Raw genomic sequence first — 11,690 nt, 5'->3', positions numbered from 1 at the left:
AAATGTGGGTCAATATAATAATACAGAACTAAATATAGCAACTCACCCATATTATTATAATAACAATATAAGTATACAATAACATATTTTATTGTAGTTTATGCATGAAAGTTGTTACTTATTTACACTTTCATTAATCAGTAGACAACAGGCTGAAAAAAAATGCCTGCCATGGTATGAATAAAGCTGATTTTGTATACAAATACACAATTAAACCTCGTTTTATATGAATTAAAAACATTTTTATTTTTCTTATTTGATTATAAGCATTTTTTTGGGATAGATTTTTATTTTATTCAGTAATATGTATAAAATATCAACATACTTTGTGATAGAATTTACTATTTAGTATTTTGCCACTCATTGGTAAAATGTTGTTAAGTTTACACAAGTGAATTTCATACAATAGATAAGTATATCATATAATCCTGAATAGTGTTTATCAAGAATGAGATATTGATCTGTATAATCTATACAATTGATATGATCATAATTCATGATGTGTTACCAACATATTCCAATATAAGCTATCTACACATGCCCTTCACCATTATCCGCATTAAACCTGTACAAAACGATTAACATATTGTATATAAGATGTTAACTGTACTTTTAGTAAAATCGACGTCAATTTTTTTACTAAGACTACGAGTTACTCTAATAACTCTAATTTGAAACAACTTATTACATAATTATATAAAATAGTAATAAATATCCAAAATCAGTTATTAAATTTAGTTATTCTCGAAAGAATGACAGCTTAAAAAAATATCCGGAAACATATTTACAAGTTGATTGTAACAACTCAACACCTTCAAACAAAATTATATTGTGTTTAATAAACTACAAAAAAAAAAAGTTAATTCTCATACAAAAAAAAAAAAAAAATTTTTAACGCAATGAGACACTCCTAAAATGATATAAAATATCTATGCATCTGAAAAAATTGTCCTTAAGTATATGTAATTAAAAATGTCAAACATTTAATTTAAATACATTTAAATATTATTAAAAAAAAAGGGAGAGCGGCAAGCATGATTGGTGAATCACTTATAGTGATTCTTTAATTTCCGGTTTATGCGGTTTGTCATTATTGGAAACAGATGAAATATTATTTATAGTTTTTTTTTTCAGCCATCCAAGTTCTCAATTCTTTCAACCTAGAGTGACACGTAATCGATGTAATGATTCAAATTTATAATGACGCGTTTCGTCATTAATCCAGAGCTCGTTTTATATCTACGCTCATCGATTCGTTTCGTACTGATCTTCTTTACATATTATTATAGTAATAACTGGGTCATGGTCGACATACCGTCTCTATTCTCTTATATAATTTTGATTATAATAGAAAACATATACACATTCTACTGTCGATTAATCATACTCGGAAGTCAGAGGGTGTTAATAATTTATGAGATAGATTATAATTATGATCAATAAACACACTGAAAAAAATTTAAGACTTATATAAACAAATTAAAAATCACTTTTCTTAAATCAAAGTACGTATTATATTGTTTCTTTTTTTGAACTTGAAAATTTAAATATTTCACAATTCAACGATTAAAAAAAAAAAAAAAAAAATATAGTTGATTTGATATTTAGGAATATTTGTGTCTAAAGTATAGTTCCATTTAATAATTATACTTATATATTGCCAAAATCCTGGTATACTCGCATTTAATAATATGGTAAATTGGTAAGCTTGTATTAAAAATCGTTAGTGTGTTTAGCTTATATTTACACAATTTTATTATGTTATACTTTACACGATTTTATAACACGGATGGTTAGTCTTGCGTATAACATAATAATGATATATTTTACGTATCAATTACTCTATGATATTTTGCATACAATTGTTTGTTATTATAATCATCAAGTTTGAAATTTAAATATTTTCTAATTAAATTGATGCGATTTTTTTTTAATGTTTTATTTTTTTCCTGGAACCGAACGTATATACAATATTAGATGAATATCTAGTAAACGAATGAAACAATTCAAGTTATGTTTCAACGTCAATTGTAAACCATAAAACCATAATATAAACGTACATATTGTATACATATATATAATTTTAGGTTAAACAACTATATAGTATTATGGAGGTCAAAAAAGTATTTAACCACTGTGTGCGCATTAGATATTGGTGTACAACGAACATATTATTCTCATACGGTCATACATTTGATCAAAGAAAGTAAAATGATAATACTATCATAAATACATAAGGTTTTATATATAGACGAACATGACGTTTGAATAGCATCGTGGTATACTTACATAGTAAGCTAAACACACATACACGTACACCGTACATGGCATTACCTAATTACGGTGTTTATGGAATCATTCTGAAGTATATAAAGTGTATAATTTTCGTATAATGTATGTGTGTGTGTGTATCCCCGTCTAAATCGCTAATTTTCGATACCTACCAACATGGTTTTATTTTTTCATATCCATTAACGCATATAATAACGATGTATGCGTCCCATAGGCGCTGTATAATTACAATCACAGAGAAAGGATTTAGATAAATCTTATATTTGTACTGCGTGATATAATGTGTAACAACTAACTACGTTTATTAGGCATATTGGATGCGAAGTACTCTGAAAAAAACCGCGATCGTTATAATATAAGTAGATATAGTTTTCCATTTGCAGACATTATGGCCTGTGGTTTTTTTTCTTTAACGATTCAGAGACGAAAATAAAACGTAATTTGTGTTTATATCTGGGTTGGATGTTTTTGTAAGACCAGATTTAGCCACAAGTGTCCTAATAAGAAAAATAATGCTGGATTTGAAATCAGAAATCAAGGTTACACCTAAATGCGATAATATAGAGGATGACCATATGATCATACTGCAGTGTTCATAAAAATCAGTTTTATCTTGCGTTTAAACAAGCACTGCTTGAATACCTAAGTACATTATTTCGCGAACGGGTGGATAAACCGATTTTGAAGTCCTTAAATCAGCTAAGTGGTCAAAATATTGACGATACGTTCTACTTAAATAGTAAACAACCTAATAATAACAATCATAGCTATTAAGTACGGCGATTTAGCGATACCGGATGAACCTAATTCGTTTTGAATTAATTGTAGATACAGTTGCGGAATATGTTATTATATGCCGCACATTTGCACACGTATTATAATATTGTTTTAGACGTTTCTATCGGTACAATAATTATTGGCTCGTCTGATAAGCTTAGCGTTATTTGTCCGATCACATTACTGTATGACATATCCGATGTCGTAGTCGGTCATTGCCATATGTCGCGTTATAATCGATTAATCATGTTAAATATTGGATGATCAGTATCGTGCGAGTTTCAGTGCCGTGTGTGCTTACTAAGTCATAACAACACACATCGATAGCTCAACTTTGACACTAATTTACGCGCCATGTTCGGAAGGTGACGTAATTTATTGATAACCAGGACAACTTCCTGAATATATGTATATCCAGTATATACATTATATATATATACAATAATGTATTACGAAGTTGTAGTTTTAAGGTCAAAGTCGCTCTTTACCTGCTGCTGCTGTTTTTGTTTACTGGCCATTGACATTTACCGTGGCTCCAACCACAACAGCTGTGTCGTATTAACTATACTCATTAACATAGAGCTCGTAACTTTTATTGATATTAATTTTAATATAACTGAATTTGAGTCATGTGTGTATTGAATGTCCCACAATGAAATACCTTACAAACAATAGGTATGTATAAAAATTAATAAAAAACTCACAGATTATCAGATAATCATCTGTTTACCGAATCTGAATTATTTATTAACTTCCAAATATCTCCATGAAATTTAATTAATATAAAAATAGTATCTAATAACCAATACTTATAAGTTATAACCGTACAATAAATTGTATTATTCCTTCAATCATAAATTAATTAATTAATTAATTTAATTGTTGGTCCATAGTTATTATTTACGACTTTATGAGTAACAATAAAATTTAGAAGTAATTACATTGTATTCTCAGAAAATATAATGATGCAACACCGTTACTTCAAGTGATAATTGATATAATTACCGTAATAATATATTTTAGTATATAAGAGCTAAATTTCTTAAAATGTTAGACCTTATTATAATAATCGTTTTCTAAATAAGTTTGTAGTTGGCATTATGTTTTAATAACATTTCAAAATATATCGATTTTTGCGATTTACGAAATAGGAAATAATAAATTTTTTACAATGTATTATAAATTTTCGTATTATTGGTATGCCATTTTTATTTTTATTCTAAGTTTGGATTTATATCATTTAAATGTATAAAATAATATAATATTTTTATTTTATGGATAAAACTACATAAACCATTATATTATTAGTACTTGTACGATAACAACTTTCTTATACCTATTGAATCTATGCATATATATTATATATAAAGATATTTTAGCCATTAAACAACTTACAATTAATTTATTCGTGATTGTTTGATAACATTAATATTATTGCATTAAAAACCAATTTAAAAGATTCAATTTTAGAGACTTATAAAATAAACATTATTTTCGCATTAATTTTTATATTTTATTTTTTTTTTTAGTATTTTTATTGAACCTTATAACATTAGATTCATAGTAAGTAATTTTATAAATTTTAATGAGTGACATATTATTTGATTACAGAACTTAAAATTTAATTGCACCACTAACTGTATCTATATATAAATTATTTTCATTATTTAAATTATAAATTATTAAATTAGTTTTTAAATTTCAAACAAGTGGGCTTAAAAAATAATTATTAGTAATAACTTATTACAATTTAAAATATTTATTTATATTATAATATTGAACATAATATCTCTATAAAAACACATTAAAAATTATATGCATTCCAATTATTTAGATTTGAATAGATAAAAAGAATTTATAGTTTTACACGACTTTTTTTTTATGATTGAAGTATAAAAATTCTTTTACTCTTTTAAATTCAAAAACAACTACCTCGTTATTAGTGTGTGAATTTGTCATATAATTAGTAATTTCTGTACTACACTATAGTTGTTTAATTGGACATAATGGAGCTTTGATACAGACTATGGAATTTCTGAACAGTAAAAAAAAAAAAAAAAATATAAAATAATAATGTGATTGAAAGTAAAAAGCTTTATTTATTTTACAACCAGGACAAACTTTAATAGCAAACACTTGATGTTCCGACTTACCTCCTACATAAATGCACTTTACTACTTTAAAAAACTTTAAAAATTTTAACTCGATAGAAACGTGTAGTGTTTGCTAAATTAATAACTCCAATAAAATCAAAAAATGGAAAAATCAGCGTTTAGTGTCAATATTATGTGATTGATGAGTTCTAAAAATCACAAGTTTTTGATTTTTTATTAGTTAAGTATTTGAGATCATAATGAATACAATATAATATATGATATATTTTTATTCTGATTACCCGTGTTTAAAGTTGTAATAATGCAACATGATATGTCCATAAAATATAGAATGGTCATAGGCGCCATGTAGATGGGTGCCCGGGGACTAAGGCATCCATTACAATTATTTGGGGTGGATAGGCACCCATTAGAATATTGAATATTTATAACGTGTATTTATATCCTAATATCCAAGTTTCAAAAATTTTATAAAACGACTATTGCAATAAAATTCTAGCTGTGATAAAAATTTAAATTTCAAAATGTAGTAAACGAAAAGAAATTTTATTCGTAAGAAAATATAAGATAACACGATTTTGATAATCACAAACCTATACCATGGTAAATAATTACAACTCAGGTATTCAACTTACTATGGTCAATAAGAAAAATTACAAAATTATTATTTCCATTACTGATAATAGTCTGTAAACTGTAATCATTGAAATAAGATTATTATTTTTGAGAATTTTAATCTTAAAAGTTACATTTATGAATCAATGATGAAATTGTATTTTTCAGTATACAACATTGTTAATATTATTATATTGTATTATTTAATATTTTAATATTTATATATACTATTAAAATCCATAAGAAAATGCAAACATTTTTAGTTAAGTAGTAAAATAATGACACCAATAGGCGCAATTTGGAGAGCCAAAATTAAAATTTTGGAAAGTTGAATTGTGTATTGATACTAAGGCCGGGCACCCATTAAGTTTTTTAAACTCTGGCGCCTATGAGAATGGTTATATTCAAATTTTATTTAAAATATACATTGTATTTATAAGAAAAATCTAGTGAAGTATACTTTGTTTATCATAAAGTTAAAAAATAATTTATGATTATTCAAATCTATTGTAAAGAAATATTTAATAATTTATGAACAGATTACGAGTAAAACGTATTAGGAATGTAAAAAATCTAATATATATATTTATATGTATGTTATATATATTGAATGGATAAAAAATTCTTTAAATATTCTATCATGTATCAACTGTTTAGAGATGAACTACTCAATAAATTAACAATAATTATTATACATTTATATATATATATATATATATTCAAAAAAATCACATGTATATTGTCATCATGACCGATGTGTATCTATTTCGATTTTAGTGTAAAAAAAAAAGCCAAATTTTTGAGATTTTCAACAATTTGTAAAGCAATTGGAGTGAATCAAACAAAAATTGGTGATTTTATTCGTACCTATAGAACATAATTAATAGTTTCGTGCATGGTAATTATAATATTTATATATATTAAGTTGTCGATATACGCGTATAAAATACAATGTAAACATTTCTTGGTACGCGTATTAAAATGTAAAACGTACCAATGAATAATAGTAGTGATAATAATTCTCCCGCTGTGCTCTGGTGTGGCATAAGTAATAACATTATTTTAGAACGTATAATAATAATAATAATAATAATAATATGACCCACTCCTATGGTTCCCCCCCGATTGCAACAATCGCGACAGAGGCGGCAAGGATCCGTCTGTCAAAGCCACGTGCTCGTCTTGAACGCCGCGAATACCGGCAGTCACCCGCGTTCCGTTTGCCCGACCGCTACACACTGACCAGATAAAAATAATATTGTAATAACATAAATAATATACAAACATACAAATAAAATACCTAATAAAAATAATATTCGTCAATGTACCATATCTATTTCGATCGTAATAATAATAATAACAATGATTTATAAGTCGACGGTTTGATTTCGATTTCATTACTATGCGAGTTACGTTACGCGTGTATTGCTAGTTGTTGTCCGATAATGATCGTTGATTGAATCGCGTGTGTGTTCGAGTGCAGCAGTGTGTTGTGGTGTGCAATATACCAACGACGGTCGATAAAATATAGTTTATAATAATTATTATCATTAGTAATCTCTTAGCCGGTGAATTCATATTTGTATTCGTTTATTTTAATGATATCGCGATTCGTTCAGCGCGGACTATGCAGGCCAGGGATACCGGGTGTGCCAAGTCAATGAACAGTTATTGAAAAACCAAACGAAAATCAGGTACATATTAAAATTTTATAACTATTAAATTAGTGTGACACATTGTAAGTGGCTGATACATTTTACGTATAAATAAATAATAGTATACTACGTTATTTAATATAATATATTTTAATTGTTTGAAAAAGCATTTTATATTCTCTGCAAATATTTGACGTTTTAACATGATATTTACCTAAATAGTATTTTGTTTTCATAGTTCGAAATCATGATAAATCCGTTAGTTTCAAATTATAATATGTACATACTTAAAAAAAAAGAAATCAAAAATAGCTGAAGAAATGTTCAAAACATTGTCAGTAACTTTATTCAGTTCCACTAGAATTTATTATTATGCATAATTTAATAATCGAAATATTATGAGGTATTTTTTCCATGAAAAATATTTGATAACTGTGTATACGACTATTTAAGTCACTGTAAAATAATAATATTATTATGTGCTATACAGATAGTTTTAGTTGAAGTTTATATACCAGTAAATTACACAGCTTGCATTTGAAAAAAAAATTTTTATACGTATTTAAAATTAAAACTTTTAACAAATGTTGAGTTTATCGTTATTCAGAATTAAAATTTTTAATATATTTTATAAATTATGACTCTTAAATAATTGTAAATTCATTATTTTGTTTAATGATAACTATATATTATAACGCTTTGTTTTGTTAGATAACATATATCATATTTTTAGTTTTTAGTTAATCGTTATGTTTTGTTTTGTGTTATTTAATTCTTTATGTTTAACTTTTCCGATATTATAATTACGTTTACAAAGTTCAATCGTTATTTTGTCAAATTTAACGTTACAACCATAACGTTCGTAAACCCTGATATACCATGATATGTGCTAAAAACGTTACAATTATGAATAAAATGTATATAAATATAGTTTAAATGAAATATTTTGAATGTATTATTATTATTGTTAACTAAAATGGCACATCGGTATCTGCATAATTAAGATAGTATACAATTTTAATAGAATATAAAATACTCCGCTATGTATATAATACTGACCTACTAACTATAATATTGAAAAAAAATACAGATAAAAATAATTTTCCAGCAAAATTTAAATAATCTACCGACTGACATCGTGTAACAGCATTTACTTTGTTTTAAACTACATTCATTTCTCAACAATTTTAAAATCACTATAGTTGTTTGATTATATTTTAGTATGGTAAGTGTGTAATAATAATACGCCATTGCATGAATAAAACATTCGAAAAATGTAAAACGGTTTTAACTACATATTCGCAATAAAGGTACTTGAAATAATGATAAGTCGTGTGGGTCAATGATAATAGATACGTCAAATTGACTGGATATAGAGGGATACGGAAAAAAAATAAAGAAGGAAAAAAAATGATCAACCGGTTTTTGTTGTATGGTCAGAATAATAAAAAAAAAAAAAAAAAAAAAAAACAGTAAGAAGAAATATATTGTACGTGTGTCGTATGATTGAAAAAGCCGACAACCGTGCGCTCTCTAGCTAGACAGGATTGTCGTGTTTAAACGGCTCCAGAAATGGCAAAGATGGCCCCAAAACAACTGCCACCGCGATTTCTGTAATTGGTAAAATTGGTCAGGGAATTTTTTTTTCTTCTCGTAGGGAGGCGTAATTTATTTTAGGCGACTTCTTACGACACCTTTTTAGGATATGTCCATTTTACGGGCATCTCGGTCACAAACTATGGGCTTTAGTGCTATAAACACTTAAGTATTACATGTGTAAGGGAGTATGCTACACCATTGGCTTAAGTATACGCTCAATGTAGTAGTTTTCTTAAAAATCAGCAATATATGTGCACAACGAATGGATTATAATTTATTGTTTTTAATCACACTCAAATAATTGAAATAGCTATATAATACGATATATTTATGAAAAAATTAATAAATATTATTTAATTATATTAAGTTATAGATGTCGGGTTTGTGTAGTAGAATCTGATTATTTATTAGCGAGAAAGTGATAAACAAATAACATTTTATACTTATAGTAGGACCCAATGGCTATATTGTAGATGAACATCAACGTATATAATATATCATTATCATAGACAAAATAATACTTATGAGTTCATATAATACTTTCTTTTGAATATTGTTGTAGTAGTCTTATAAAATTAAATTATTAAAATTACCTATTCACAATATTATAATAACAGTGCTTTGAGCGATGGCCATAAGTTACTTGTTAAATCTAAAAACAGTATTTATCTTATTACATTTATAACACAAAAAATAACTGTTTACTCAAACCATTCTCACGGTTGTAAAAACGAAATAATATTTACATTCTCCATCGTATTACTATATTCTCAAATTTATTAAACTGCCTAAGTAATCTTTAAGCCTACGGTTTTTATTTAATTGCATTTCATCACGTCGTCATCGTATTAAAATCTGTTGATTTGAATATCCAATTATAACTTTAAAGGTTGTTTAAAATAAAAATTATGATACCATATATTTTAACCATACTATTAAATCAAAGCATGACGTTCATTAAATTAGTCGTACATCAATATTAAAATATTTCATTAAGTCATATAATTTGTTTCATCGAATACACTGATCTGATTACTTTATGATAGGTATCATAAATTTTCTATTATAAACTTATTGCTCTACAATGTACGCCCATTCAATATCAATACACTCGCGTTTATTTTAATAAAACATAAATGTATTATATTGTTTCAAAGAGAAATAATATTCTAAGTTTGAAAAATGTTTGTATATTTTTTCAACGTGACTTTTGTTGCATACTTCCCGCGTTGGAAAAATAATAATCATTGAACCATAAATGTTATACCTGGTGCTATCATGTCAATAGTAAAACATATGTAAAATACATGGACGATGGGTGAAATTCTATTGTTGCATAATATACCGAATGAATCCGTGATTAAGGTGTACTTTGTAAATCAAAGCAAATCGAGGCATAAGATTTTCTATTTAACGAGGTGTATAAGAGAATGCATATTAGAAAAGTGCATTGTGTTGCGATGAATAGTTTATGATGTGTACCTTATATGTTTGTACGGGACGTGCATTTAATAATTTAATAATAATAAAAAAAAAACTGTTAATTACCTATTGTAGTTTTAACCAATAAAAACTATGTTTACAGTGATAAAATAAAGTGCACTTTTACTATAACCTAGATCCCTAGATCCAATATAGTGTATGATAAATAACCGTTATATATATATATATAACGGTTATTAAATATTCTCTATATATAGAATATTAAATTTTTTTACCTAAAAATACGAAAACACGCTGTTGTATAATTAAATTTCAATATATTTGATATTATATATTATCATATACTATAAAATAATAAATTTAAAATTTAAGGTCATAAAATATAATAACACATACAAAATTAAATTAATATAACCATTAACCAAACTCTTGAAATCGAAAATTTGAAAAATATTATTCGTTTTGATAATAATTAGAAAAAATTTGTTTGATAATATACCAGTTTTAAAACAATACATATTGGAATAAAAAGCTAGGCAAAAGATTTACCATATAAATCCATAGATACGGATATCTAGTAAAGTCAAATTATTGTTCGTAGAATTTGTACGTATATACAGCTGTAGCAACAAATATACATACAAGAAAGCGATAAAGTCGTGGTTTTAGTTTTATAGCCATGCCGCCTCGCCGGTGCGTACGACGGTGCATGCCTCTATCAACGTTTAACGTGTTAGAATATTATCGTTTTGCTACTGTTATAATAGGATACCAAGTTACGTATTATGTGACACTGTATGGGACGTGTATAAAATAAAGTAGAAACAAATAAACAATTTTCTCCGAGATATCGTGTTTTTATCACCTTATTTGTTGCGAAAATTTAACGATCATGACCGTTAACATAATATTATAGTATCTGTTATAGTAAACTGATATCATTATATTTATACAGCTTAATATCATAATATTATAGCGTACTTCGCAAGACTAGTAATCAAAACCAATAATATATTATATATACATGTATTGATATAAATATTAATCGTGAAAAATGCAATAGACTGTGTAGATATAGTGTAGATATAACTATATTTAACAATATAACACAGCGACTATATTATGACGTATCTATACCCACTTATTATAGTGTAATATCATTAAACGCGTGTTCGATTTACGCGCATACATCTGT

The 11,690-nt window shown here is 26.3% G+C and overlaps 1 protein-coding gene across 1 annotated transcript in view; it reads left to right on the top strand.

Moving 5' to 3' along the window:
* Positions 1-6,996: 6,996 nt before the first annotated feature.
* Positions 6,997-11,690, top strand: part of LOC112598681 (serine proteinase stubble) — a 31,690-nt gene continuing 26,996 nt past the window's right edge. Inside the window, exon 1 of the mRNA XM_025345217.1 lies at positions 6,997-7,492. The gene's annotated coding sequence lies outside the window, so the exon portion shown is untranslated. The remainder of the gene's footprint in view (positions 7,493-11,690) is intronic.

Source organism: Melanaphis sacchari, unplaced genomic scaffold (genome assembly GCF_002803265.2).
Source record: "Melanaphis sacchari strain LSU unplaced genomic scaffold, SCAv2.0 Contig4_pilon_pilon, whole genome shotgun sequence".
Classification (NCBI taxonomy): Eukaryota; Metazoa; Arthropoda; class Insecta; order Hemiptera; family Aphididae; genus Melanaphis; species Melanaphis sacchari.
The sequence above is the reverse complement of the archived record's forward strand: the minus strand, read 5'-3'. Positions and strand labels throughout refer to the sequence as shown.